Source organism: Dreissena polymorpha, chromosome 3 (assembly GCF_020536995.1).
Source record: "Dreissena polymorpha isolate Duluth1 chromosome 3, UMN_Dpol_1.0, whole genome shotgun sequence".
In the NCBI taxonomy this organism is placed as follows: Eukaryota; Metazoa; Mollusca; class Bivalvia; order Myida; family Dreissenidae; genus Dreissena; species Dreissena polymorpha.
Genome location: NC_068357.1, coordinates 56624168 through 56638892, shown reverse-complemented (window position 1 = coordinate 56638892; position 14725 = coordinate 56624168). Strand labels below are relative to the sequence as shown.

The 14725-nt window shown below is 34.9% G+C and overlaps 1 protein-coding gene across 7 annotated transcripts in view; it reads right to left on the bottom strand.

The window, feature by feature from the left end:
* Nucleotides 1–14725, bottom strand: part of LOC127874266 (neuronal calcium sensor 2-like) — a 146815-nt gene that overhangs the window by 44527 nt on the left and 87563 nt on the right. For 6 of the 7 annotated variants that reach the window (XM_052418483.1, XM_052418487.1, XM_052418488.1 and 3 more), the window contains exon 2: nt 2549–2623. The gene's annotated coding sequence lies outside the window, so the exon portion shown is untranslated. Of the gene's footprint in view, nt 1–2548; nt 2624–9004; nt 9172–9754; nt 9929–14725 lie in introns of those variants that run through there. The other variant, XM_052418485.1, reaches the window with a different exon arrangement.

The window sequence follows — 14725 nt, the reverse complement described above, 5'->3', positions numbered from 1 at the left end:
GAAAGGTTCTTGTGAACAAGGCTTGTTAACAAATTCCAGTATTTATGCACTCACTGTTTTACTTTTCGTACCAGACTTATTTCAACAAACTTTTTTTATGAGTCAACAGTAAGTTCTCTCTTGGGGAATATCACTCGATCTTTAAATAAATAGTTACACGCCGGGTATGCGGATACTTTTATAACAGATGGCACTTCGATACAAGATAACAACAAAAGCCACGTGCGAGAGGTGAGTTCTTCAGCTTTTTTGCATTTATGTTCTGTTCATTTGGTTTTCAGACACATAACATTGTTTAGTCAATTAAAGGTATAGTACTTCGTATTGCGGAGTAAAAAAATCGTGGAAAAAAACAGTGGATTATAATAAAACAAATAAAATTCCATCGATAATCATTATGAATTCGTTGATCAGTACGTATTTCAACAAAATAAAAATACTTGGAAATAAAGCAAGAACGTGCCAACTAATCGAAATAAAAGACCAATATGTCCATTAATGTCACAACATTTAAAATTTTAGTTAACTAACGTATTTGAGGAAATTCAAATGTTTAAAGAGTCGGATGCCACATTTTCATGGACACTTGTTTTACTGATCATCTCCGAGACAATGGCACTTCGATTCCAGATTACTCGACACTTTTTACCAGATACAACACACTCTATTTAGTGAAGCAGAAATGCAGAATTTGCTGTGATTTACTGTTAAAGAAAGCAGGCAATGAATAAAAATGTATGTACTGACGTAAATTAAAAACGAATTACTGAAACATGTTCTTATCCCTTTGGAATATGATAATGATTTCATATAAATATGATACACACACGTGAAACTTATTCGATATGCCTAATGAGTACAGTCTATATGACCTTGAAGTTAGGCGCGTTAAGGTTTCGAAATCTGCGTTTTGGTTTTGAAAAATGTTCATAACTTCTATGTCCCTTGAGATATAACATTCATATTTGGTATGCATATGTATATGGACAAGGCCTTTCCATACGCACACAAACTTTGACCCCTGTGACCTTGATCTTGAACTTAGGGTCCGCATTTAGGTTTCGAAATCTGCGTTTAGGCAAAGTTTGTGTGCGTATGGAAAGGCCTTGTCCATATACATATGCATACCAAATATGAATGTTATATCTCAAGGGACATAGAAGTTATGAACATTTTTCAAAACCAAAACGCAGATTTCGAAACCTTAACGCGCCTAACTTCAAGGTCAAGGTCACAGGGGTCAAAATTTGTGTGCGTATGGAAAGGCCTTGTCCATATTCACATGCATACCAAATATGAAGGTTATATCTCAAGGGACATAGAAGTTATGAGCATGTTTTGACACCTAAACACAGATTTGGAAACCTAAACGCGGACCCTAAGCTTAAGGTCAAGGTCTGGGGGGTAATATTTTTTGTGCGTATTGAAAGGCCTTTTCCATATACACATGCATACCAAATATGAAGGTTCTATCTCAAGGGACATAGAAGTTATGAGCATTTTTAGAAACCTTAACGCAGATTTCGAAATCTAAACGAGGTCGGACCCTTAGTTCAAGGTCACAGGGGTAAAAATTTTTGTGGGTTTGGAAAGGCCTTGTCCATATACACATGCACACCAAATATGAAGGTTATATCTCAAGGGACATAGAAGTTATGAGCATTTTTCAAAACCTAAACGCAGATTTCGAAACCTAAACGCGGTCGGACCCTAAGTTCAAGGTCAAGGTCACAGGGGTAAATTTTTTTGTGCATATGGAAAGGCCTTGTCCATATACACATGCACACCAAATATGAAGATTATATCTCAAGGGACATAGAAGTTATTAGCATTTTTCGAAACGTCAACGCAGATTTTGAAACCTAAATGCGGACCCTAAGTTCAAGGTCAAGATCACAGGGGTAAATTTTTTTGTGCGTATGGAAAGGCCTTGTCCATAAACACATGCACACTAAATATGAAGGTTATATCTCAAGGGACATAAAAGTTATAAGCATTTTTCGAAACCTAAACGCAAATTTCGAAACCTAAACGCGGACCCTAAGTTCAAGGTAAAGGTCACAGGGGTAAATTTTTTTGTGCGAATGGAAAGGCCTTGTCCATATACACATACATACCAAATATGAAGGTAATATCTCAAGGGACATAGAAGTTATGAGCATTTTCCGAAACCTAAACGCATAGTGTGACAGAAAGACGTATGGACAGACAGACAGACAGACAGACGGACAGACAGACGGACGGACGGACGGACGGACGGACGGACAGTTTGATCACTATATGCCCCCTTGTCTTCGAAAGGGGGTATAAAAAAAGACAGGTGTAAAAATTTAGAGACAAACTAAAATAATTGCATTGACAATGGGATGTCGGTTTGCAGTCTGCAAAATGTCCATTTTATTAACAACTTATATTACATGCTTGTTAAATACCACGCCAAAAACTTAAGAGTTATTATGGTAACCATTTTGTCAGTGGAGAGTTACCATTTTGTGGGTGGAGTACAACCATTTTGTTAGTGAAGCATATGTGTTTATGTCATCCCTACCTTTTCAATGGCTGCAAATCACAATAGATGGCGGAACTTTGTCTCAGTCATGAACCTTCAATGTCCCACACTCGACTGCAAATACATAAAAAATGGACCATTACAATAATAAAGCTTTGAAGATGAAGTATATAGAAATAATTCTATCAATTCATCGCTACTTTGAAACATTTAATCAATATTACCAATGTTAGTAATATTTCAAATAGTGAACATTCTTGATTCTAGATGGATGATTAAACAATTTTCAAAATAATGATAAGGATTGTTTTATGAGTTTATACATTTCAGTATCCTGATACAATATGGAGTCAATATACATTGTATTAGGACATCGCAATATAAAGAACCTTTGGTTTAGTTTTCTAACCACACGGTATTCCTTTTTTTGTCGCGTTCATAATGTATGACTTGGACTGGAAGACATTATGATAAACATGACAATTTCCAAGTCAATTCACAGAACCATATTACGCCAGATATCGGTCATGACATTATCCAATATCAAGAAGTGTGTCAAGGGCAAACTGCAGACACAATTATCTAAAGTGACATTCTGGATCACTTGAACAAAGTCTCCAGTGCTCATACTACATCTGGATCACTTAAACAAAGTCTCCAGTGCTCATACTACATCTGGATCACTTAAACAAAGTCTCCAGTGCTCATACTACATTCTGGATCACTTGAACAAAGTCTCCAGTGCTCATACTACATCTGGATCACTTAAACAAAGTCTCCAGTGCTCATACTACATTCTGGATCACTTGAACAAAGTCTCCAGTGCTCATACTACATCTGGATCACTTGAACAAAGTCTCCAGTGCTCATACTACATCTGGATCACTTAAACAAAGTCTCCAGTGCTCATACTACATTCTGGATCACTTGAACAAAGTCTCCAGTGCTCATACTACATTCTGGATCACTTGAACAAAGTCTCCAGTGCTCATACTACATTCTGGATCACTTGAACAAAGTCTCCAGTGCACATACTACTCTGGGATGAAATATTTAATTGAAATCAGAAAGAAAAAAGAAATATCTGTAAAAAATATATAGGGCGTTCAGATTGTAGTCGGTGTTTATGAACGATCAAAAGTTATATCAATGAGATCAAAAATAGTGAATGCGTTTTTTCTGCCCAGTTCTTAGCTGCATCACACGCAAATCAAGTACGGGGTGTTGTGCCAGATTTCGTGGCTTATTTCGCTTTATTAGATAATATTACTCAGATATCTCTATTTACAGATTAGAAAAACACAAGAAGCATGAAAAGAAATGAAAGCATATAGGTCAGCCAGCAACACTTTAATCTTATTTGATTCCATTATTAATAGTATTGGGAATCATCGTGCTCATGCTTAAAAACATGGTCTTAATGGATAAATATTTCTAATTAGGTTAATAAAAATTGGTCCTTATCATGCAATTGTTGAAAGCACATTAAAAATCTATGATTGACATACCATACTAATATTGCCGAATATCTTTATTTAGTATCTTTCTGATCAACATAAACTTAAAGTGCACATAGTTTACGCAATAGCGTTTATATAACAATTTCTGTAACTGACAGCAAACTGCCCTTGATACCTTGCCAGTTGGAATGCAAGTGAGGTAACAATTCTACTGCTGGAACAATCAGCTTGTTTAAAGCTTTAAACATTTGCCTGTTTGATAGTCAATTTTGAAAACAATTTAAAATATTTTTGTCAAAGCGTATATCAGGTTACTGAACAACACTACTTATATGATCAAAAATTTATGATTGCACAGAATGCAATATCGTTGTAATTACCAAATAAGAGAACACAGCCTTTAAGTACAAACGCACTGTCGCTGACATTGCTCTAAATATAAAGGGGCACACAAACTTTATTGATGTCGAGAATTGAGTGGGAAACTGCTCTATCTCTAAAACCTCATCATTTAAGGGATACAATAATTTTATGCTGAATACGCAGTTAACATTGTTGCTAAACGAACTGAAGTATCCCTTTTCATACCCTATACTTTCCAAAAATATAAAGTCGATGAAATAACATATTAATTTTAATCGAAATCTGTTTGTAAGATTGCAGGTTTTCTACTGCCAAAAGTTTCAGGCCTACGTGCTTGAAATTTTATATTCAAATTGTTTTATCGCTTACAAAGGTCAGGCTAAGGTGAAAAGCTGGTGTATACAGCTACGCCGAAAAAAACAAAATTTTTAATATCAAGACTATGTTTAAAATTTTAGAAATTAAAACAAGATAAATTCTTAAAGTGCAACTTACAAAATCGCAGGTATGAAGTATCATTAGTTTATAATGAAAACATCAATGGATGAATACATTGTATCTTAATATATACTGGCCAGATGTTGATACAATTAATTTGAAGTTACAGATGTTTTCCAGGTTTCAAAGTTATCAAACAAACATATGAATTAAGGCATTTTGTGGATTTTATAAATAAATTGAAAAATAATATATTGTGCTGTAATCCTTTGCAGAATCAAAATCAGACTCCATTTCTTAAACATATATTTATAGTGTCATTTTATTGACAAATTTTATCTATGTATGTGTTTCATATTTTTTTAGTATAACATATGACAAACATTTTGAGAAAATTTGTAAGAAAATATCGATAAAAAAGGAACTGCCTTTTGTGTCTGGTAACTGTGATGTCTTCAAAGAAATCTAAATTAATTGTTGCTGTGGTGAATTTCCTGTAATAAATTTGGCATCAAAACTGCTAAGTCTGATCATTATTTGATTAAGCAAACTTAATGTGAACTTTTGGTGTATGGTAATGATTAATGTTTTATGAGACAGCTATAAGACAGATAACTTCATATGTGGTAGTGTTGCTGACCATCTGTTCATGACTTATCTATATATCTTGTTTCTAATAAAGTAAATAAACAACTGTCAATATGCAAGGACAACACCCCATAAATGACGTCATAGAAATATGACCATACACCAAAAGTTCATCTCAAGTTTGAAAACCTAGTAATTGCTTTCACACAATTAACAAAAAATGAGGGGGGAGACATTTACACTTATGGCCACAATTACATATATCTCAGGGCAAAACTATGCGTTGTGCCATGCATTCCCTATAGTATTGGCATCGTATATAACACTGAACCATCCATATATGAGAAAAGCTTTGTTAAAAAGGAGCTTCATACATGTGCTTAAAGTATTGACCCAGATTAGCCTATGCAGTTGGCACGCACAGTCTGATCTGAGGGATGACACTTGCCGCTTTCATGGAAATGCTTGTTTGAAGGACGTCTGTTCTAAAAGAAAATCCAGTCTAGGTGGAAAGTGTTGTCCCCTATATATTAGCCTGTGCAGACTGCACAGGCTAATCTGGGACACACGCACATGCAATAAACCCCATTTTCCATTGTGACTGTGACTCATATGATTGCCATGAAGGTTATTGTAATGCCAGAATACCACAATGCCAATATGAACAATTCAGTCACATTATGTTTTATTAACCCTTCCTCACCCAGTAGCAAAATGAAAATGGTTATGTGCAAACAGCATAAAACCAGAACAGCCTGCGAGTAACTCCCAGTCTGTTCAGGTTTTATGCTGTTTGCTGCTCATCAGTAACTAAGGGTTGGATTTGAAGCCTTTAAAACTTGAATATAGTAAGAAAGGTCTTTTATTGAATTTAACATTGTATTAGGGACTTACACATGTCAAAGTGCGTTTCTGAGTGAAAAAGGGATACCGTATATGTCCTTATTTACACTCATGCCCTAATAGACGCAAAGGGAAGTCTTATCTAGGGTTGATCGGAATTTATCGGAACCATAAGATAAGAATTATGTAGCCCATAATCCATTAAAGAGTGACACATAACATCTGAAAACATCGTTTCTGCGGCCATTTTGTATGTATCACGGTGACACCGTATTTTGCTTTATTGTTTGTCGCGCTATAAATACTTATCAACTAGACGCAGTGAAGGCGAAAAAGACCAGGTCAAACTGGATTTAATGGTGAGCGTCTCTTAATGGGGAAATATTTAAGTCAATGAAAAATAAACTGGGATCCGCCGACGATTTGCGTAAAATTGGACATTGCGATTTAGCGGGTCTGCAGCAGTCTATGTCATACGATTGGATTAAAAAATGTTGTCAGCGGCAGGTAATGAAAATTTTACACTGTTCAAATATGAAGAATAGGTAATAGTGGTTCTAATTTAACGTGCAGGGGTCTTGAAAAAACACGCGTCAATAAGGACATATACAGTAATTACCAGACTGAACTGTGTTCACAAGGGAGATTACTCTGGTTTACTTTATGTTTCAATGTGTCTGTGATAATGAATCAAATATTGCATCAAACAAACATATTGGAGCATGTACATGTATACAGTTTTGTGACAGTACAGAGGTTAATTTTTGTGCATATATCACACTTAAGCTATTTTTGGTGAAATTATTTTTTACAAATAATGTTATCAAATAAATATTATAAGTGTAGTATTAACCCTCTCCCACTCAGAAGCAAAGTTAAAATGGCCACATGCAAACAGCATAAAACCAGAACAGGCTGTTCATGTTTTATGCTGTTTGCTGCTCATCAGTATTTAAAGGACTGGAGCTGAAGCCTTAAAAACTTGAATCTAGTAAGAAAGTCGTTAAATTAAATGTAACTTTCTAAGGGAATACAAATTAATGAAAATACATATTTAAATGGGAAAGAGTTAGTATTAACTTGCTGATCAATCACACTGTAACCCTTTACCACATAGATACCTATTTTGACACATTTGTAGACCCTTTGAAAGTTAAATTTAATTAAAGGCCTTTCTTACTAAAAATCAAGTTTTAAAGGCTTCATTTCAAACCCTTAGATACTGATGAGCAGCAAACAGCATAAAACCTGAACAGACTGGAGGTAACTTGCAGGCTGTTCTGGTTTCTGTTTCTGGTTTTATGCTGCAGTTTGCACACTTTGGCTTCTGGGTTGGAAATCACTGGTCCAATAAATTAATACTGAGAAATGATGTTCTTAATTCAATTTAATTATGCTCACAGCATTGTTTGCACAGAACTTCACTGTAAATATATAAATCAATGGTAATTCCCAGCAATTAAAGATTGCTTGAGACATGTTAAAGGAATATAATTTTGCACATGGTAGTTCCCAGCAAATTTCCTGTGAAATGTGAATAATGACTTGCAAGGCTATATTTAACAAAAATAATGCATTTAAATTAATTGATTTTGTTTATGTTTGCAAAAGAATTAGTATTCTCGGGTTTTTCAAACCCACAAAAAAGTTGAGGTAACTAATTATGACCATTTGCAAAAGTAGTTTAAAAGGGACTTAAGCTGTGTATATTTAAATCCATGAATAAACAGCAGGAACTGCAGATGAATTTGTGTTCTCAGGTTTTAAAAATCCACAAAAAATGAGGTATTATGACCATTTAAAAAAGCAGTTTTAGGTTGACTTAAGCAGTGATTATTTGAATTCATTAATTAATAGCAGGAACTTCAAAAGAATTAGTATTCTCGGGGTTTTAAAACCCGCAAAAAGTTGAGGTTACTAATTATGACCATTTAAAAAAGCAGATTCAGGTTGACTGAAGCTGTGTATATTTATATCCAACAAGAGCTGTGTTTGTGAAACACAATGCCCACTACTGCACCGCTTTGAAGCCATATATTTGATCTTTGACCTTGAAGGATGACATTGACCTTGACCGTTCACCACTCAAAATGTGCAGCTACATGAAATACACATGCATGTCAAATATCAAGTTGCTATATATATAATCTACAATATTGCAAAAGTTATGACAAAGGTTAAAGTTTTGGGACAGACACACAGACACACACATACACTGACAGACAGACAGACAGGCCAAAAACAATATACCCCCGATCATTCAATCCGGGGGCATAAAAATAAATAGAAGCTAAAATTTTGTAATATGAGACTGATCACTCTGTGAAAAAGGGGTCTAATTATGTAAGTGTGTAAAGTGTCGTCCCAGATTAGCCTGTGCAGTCCGGAAGTATAATTTGCAAATATTTTCCACGATATGATAGAACTGTAGAGTATTGAATTTTCAGAAACTTTTAAGTCATATCTCAGCCCCTTGCAATCGCTGTTCACACATGATTGAAGCACAAGTGAATGTGTTTGCCGGATGAGTGAAAATTGTAAGGCGCTCATCCTGCAGGACTAGTGCATTATTTAAATATTATTGTCACCTGATCTGTAAAACTTCATGAAAATTTCACATAAAATATAGGAGGTGATACAACTTGAATATGCAACTTTTAACAAAGGGCCTTAAATGCTTTGATGAAAATATAGATGTTGCGTTAAGAGAAGAGTGATGAATGGAAGCAAGCACTTTCACTTTCACACACATGGAGGCAATAACACCTAAATTATTAAATTAACTGAAGTGTCTTTCTAATACCTTCGTCCAAAATACTAATCCAGCGAGAAAAATCTTTTCGATTCCTGTTTCATTCTTATTTCATCTAATCCATGCTAACCACTAACATGAACAAAGATACTTCATACTTATTAACCCTTTGCATGCTGGGTAATTTGTTGTCTGCTAAAATGTCGTCTGCTGAATTTCTAAAATTAGCATTTTCTTCGATTTTTTTTCAAAGAATACTATCATAATAGCAAACAGTTTGGATCCAGATGAGACGCCACGTTCTGTGGCGTCTCATCTGGATCCAAACTGTTTGCAAAGGCCTTCAAAACTCGGTTCCCGCACTGAAAGGGTTAAGAACCCAATTATGAACATATACAATAGCCTTGTCAGTTTCATACAACCGACTTATACAACCAAGTTGCATAATTTCAACAAAATGACAAAACAGTGTTACAATGTTAATCCAGCAAAAATGTGTTGCCACTGCATATTTTGTTTTCAATCTTCGCCACACGTTTTGTGTTGTTTGTTATAAATATCAAATAAAAACTTTGGTTCGACACTATATTAATCCATTATATGATGCAAACAAAAATGTTTCCTTTTAATAAATTGTTGTTTATTACCGATTTAAAGCAAAACATGTGAAAAAACTCAGATCAAGCACACAACATCTTGTGTTTGTAAAAATTAGCTCTATATGGCATGCCAATTTAAAAAGTATGGAAAGCTGATTCTGCCTTTTAAAATGGAATTATGCATACGTTGACCAATGTATACCATTTTCAAGTACAAAAAGGAATTGAATCACCGGTGATGTATTTATAAATCATTTGCCATCCCTGCAGTTTGTAGTATTTTCAAATTGCCATTAAACATAAAAGAGCAAAATCTCTTAAGTATCCAGTGAATACACATCAAATGGATATCACAATTCACAAGATCTATTCCTCTGACATTAAATAGTTTCTAGCCTCATCAGGTCAAACATGTTTTATCCAAACTAATATCTTTCTAATCTATTAAAAAAAATAATTCCTGCACAGATTGTGACTCGTATATATAGTTTTACTGAAGCAAGGCCAACCATATCTATTTAGTGCACAATGAAGTATTTACATGTAATTATTGTTCTAAGGCAGCTCCCTAACATCTTGCGGTAGGTATCTAACTTAAGAACTTAAACTTAGCCTTCTTTAATCTCTTTTGAATGAGACATATATATATATATATAACCATTCCAAGATACAGATAACCTGGTGCTTTAAACTGGCAGTGACGTTTCCTGTTTCTTGTACATGTATATCAAACTTAAGCGCTCAGATACACACTTTTATGCATTGTAGTCCCTTAAAAAGTCTAACACAATTTAACACATTTTTTACTCTATTCAGACTGAAGGGTTCTTTTATAACCCTTAAAGATACTAAAGAGCAGCCAAATACAGTATAAAACCTGAACAAATTGATAGTTCATACTCTAAAGCTATTCTGGTCTATACCCTTTACCACTTACAAACACACTTTGATGGGTTTGATGTCCCTTAAAAAATCTAACTATATTCTAAATATTCTTTACTAGAATCAAATTTTAAAGACTTAATTTCAACTTTTAGAAACTGATGATCAGCAAACAGCATAAAACAGCATGATTTTAAACAAGAGGGCCTGAAAGGCCCAAAGTCGCTCACCTGAGATTCAAAGGAACTGACCTGTTCTGTGCAGCCCAAGATGTCATTAGAACAATATGTTCTTACCAACTTTCATGACTAGTGAACACCCTGGCAGCCAAGTTTTCAACAGACCAGAACCATTTTCATACACATCCAAGATATCATTTAAACAAATATACTGACACAAAGTTTAATGAAGGAAAAATGCCCCTCCCACTGGTGGCCATGTTTTTCAAGCAACTGGAACCACTTTCGAACTTGTCCAAAATATCATTGGGACAAATCTTCTGACAAAGTTTCATGATGATCGTACAATAAATATGGCTTCTAGAGTGTTAACAAGGTTTAACTATAATAATAGCATTATATAAGGAAAAATGCCACGCACCCTTGGCGGCCATGTTTTTCCACCAACCGGAACTATTTTCGAACTCATTCAAGATATAATTGGGTCAAATCATCTGACCAAGTTTCATGATGATCGGACAATAAATGTGGCCTCTAGAGTGTTAACAAGGTTTTACTATAGACATATAAGGAAAACTGCCCCGCCCCCTGGCGGCCATGTTTTTTCACCGATCTGGACCATTTTCGAAATCGTTCGAGATATCAATAAAACCAATGTTTTGACCAAGTTTCATGATGATTGGGCAAAAATTGTGACTTTTAGAGTGTTCAAAAGGTTTCTCTAAAGCCATACAAGGAATACTGCCCGACCCCTGGCGGCCATGTTTTTCAACGGACCGGAACCATTTTTGAACTCAACCAACATATCATTTAAACAAACATTTTGACAAAGTTACATGAAGATTGGGCATCAAATGTGACTTCTACAGTGTTCACAAGGTTGTTTTTTTTTTTACCTAGTGACCTAGTTTTTGACCCAGCATTACCCAGTTTCGAACTCAGTCGTGGTATAAATGGGACAAATGTTCTGACCAAATTTCATGAAGATCAGACAATAAATGTTGCCTCTAGAGTGTTCACAAGGCAAAATGTTGACAATGCACGACTGACGACTGACAACGGACAAAAGGCGATCACAAAAGCTCACCATGAGCACGTTGTGCTCAGGTGAGCTAAAAATGTCACATTTTTTATGCTGGTTGCGCAAGCCATTCTCATTTAGCTTCTGAGGAGGAAAGGGTTAACAAGAGGCAATACATAATATTATCATTCACAGGATAAAGGTACAGGTATCCATAGCATAAAGTACAAGTAAGATGCAGCGGTTAATAATTATCCTCACTGCAAGAAACTGTTATTGAACCAAGACTTTCTTTGGTTGTTCCAGTACAGGCAAACTATAATCCATTTTCCCAACCATCTGGAACCAACTAGCACCTGCAGTTGAGACCAATTTACCCAACAGCCAGTCAAACAAAGACCAGTATGCCAAACAATTAGTAAGACACCTCCAGTGTAGTTAACGGAACTGTCTGGTTACCACCAATTAAAAGGCATTGTTTTATGTCTCTTTAATAAGAGGCTTACAGGGTGGGAAACATAACAATACACTTCCTGCCAAAAATAATAAACAGCTGCTTTTAACTGAGGAACTATTTGTGAGCAATGTAGGTCTAAAGACACTGTGAGTAAAGTTCAGCAGCAATTGATGGAGATTTTTGCTGAAAAATTTTCTTCTACGATCCCTTAAAAGACTGCATCCACAGTGCGTCAAGGCGATGAAAACAGTTTAATGTGAAATACAAGCCTCGATTGAATGTCTTTTGCATTAACTCTTAACAGAAATTATTCTTTTAAACACTTGCAAATGTTTGTGCTTATGAAATGTTTGAACACATTTATGATATAATTGGCATTTTGTACTTTTAAATATAGAAGTCGTGACAATATCAATCGGATGAATGTGTTATAGCATGCTAATTGGAGAACAGACCAAAGAGACCAGTAATTTCGTGCAAACATGTCCCAAGGACATCCCTTGTTATCACATCACTAATTAGCGAATTGTCGAGGACTAGACAAGTCTGCATGAGATGAAGCTGGAAGCGTTTGTTTGATGGCACATAATTAGTTAGGTTAGGCAGAAAAACAATTGTTTGAAATCTAACTTTATTAACCCTTTACCACTTAGATACGTATTTTTACGCATTTGTAGTCGCTTAGAAAGTTAAATTTAATTAAATACCATTCTTACAAGATTCAAGTTTAAAACGCTTCAAATTCCAACCCTTAGATACTGCGAGAGGCTGTTCTGATTTCATGCTGTTTGCACATAGCCATTTTCACTTTGCTTCTTAGAGGGAAAGGGTTTATATAGATTTTGAATCTTCTGACTAGATTTTATTCTGTTGTATTGTTAGCAACAGGTAAAGTTTCTACGCTTAAATAAAGAAAATAGCATTAGAACACCATCGTTGGTTTACTATAATTCCAAAATCAAGCAGGTTTTTGGACGCAAAGAGGCCAACTTTGTCTTTATTGGAAGGAGGATTTGGCAAACTGCAAAAAAAAAGTTACTTTATATTGGTATACAGTCTAAACCCGATGGCTCAAACTTGCTTGGCTCGAATTTCCAGTTGGCTCAAACTCTCATCTAAGCACCGATTTTTTATTGCTATATATTCATATTAACTGTTGTTGGATGGCTTGAATTCGCGAATAAAATATTGATATATAAAAGTATTAAAGTCTTAAGTATATATTTTGTTTATATTGATTCAAAAGCAGAAAGTAGTACGGAGTTTAATCAATATGTGTACTCTTCAACTGGAGGTGAAAAGGTTCATAAACAAAAGTTTATTAGAAATCTGATGGCTCTTATTCCGGATTTTGTTGCTGGTCGCGACGAGTTTGAGCCATCGGGTTTCGACTGTACATTGTTGCGACCCTACAAAAAATAAACAGTGTTCGCAATAATTCATTATAACGTTCAGCATGTTGAATTAAGTGTTATAAAGCATACAGATCCTTAAAGTTTTTTGAGAACTGTAAGTTTTTTATCATATAAATGAGGTTATTGACATGTAATATGGTGTAAATTCCATTAAAACAGAGAATGACTTGTGGCCAATTTGATGTATGATCAACATATCATGATGACAAATTTTTAAGAGGCAAAATTTAGTGCAGACAACTTTTTGTGAACCGGCAGGAACACTGCTAACATAATGCAGGCAAGTATTAACCCTTTCCCAATAAGAGGCAATCAGCATAAAACCTGAGAACTGCATGCCTGCGAGTAACTCACAGTCTTTTCTGTTTTTTTATGATGCTGTTAGCTGCTCATCAGTATCAGTTGAAAATGAAGCCTTCAAAACTTAGATCTAGTACAAAAGGTCTTAAATTAAATATTGTGTATGATATTTAAGTAAACGTATAAGAAATATAATAATTTTTTTTTTGCAATTTTTTTGTACAAGAACGCTAAAGGACAAATTGACTGTTTTATTTCATTCATCATACAGCAATTCTGTTTAGCACTTTCCTGATCAGATGCCCGTTTTGATCAGTGTGGCGACTCTTAGAAAATCTATTTAAATTAATGACCTTACTTGATAGTGAAACCGTAATTTTCTAAATTTCCAAACCAATACTGAGGTGCAGAAAACTGCCTAAAATCTGAATTGCTTGAAAGTTACTGAATACTCACATCCTGTTCTAGTTTTACGCTGGTTTCAAGCAAGCTGGTTTCAAGCGCGGAAAGGGTTTATGTTTAATTTTCCAATTGAATGCATTTATGCCCCCATGAGGCTTTGCATCATTATTGTGCTGGTTTATGTATAACATCTCTGTGTCAGTGAGTCTCAGCATCTCATTTTAATTATTTAAGCTATTCCAGACATGATGAAGATATCTCACAGATATCTTGAATACAAATTAACTGCTCAACAAGCCTTCCAGAATCCAAGGGTCCAAGAATAATTCTTGATATTCTTGTTCAACTCCATGTTATGGTTGCTTTTGTGAAAAAGGTGCTTCATAAATATGGGTAAAGCATTGTCCCATATTAGCCTGTTCAGTGCAGACAAGTTAATCAGGTACAACACTTTCTGCATTTATGGTATTTTACATTTAAAGGGACTAAGCAAAAATCAAGTTAGGAGAAAAATATC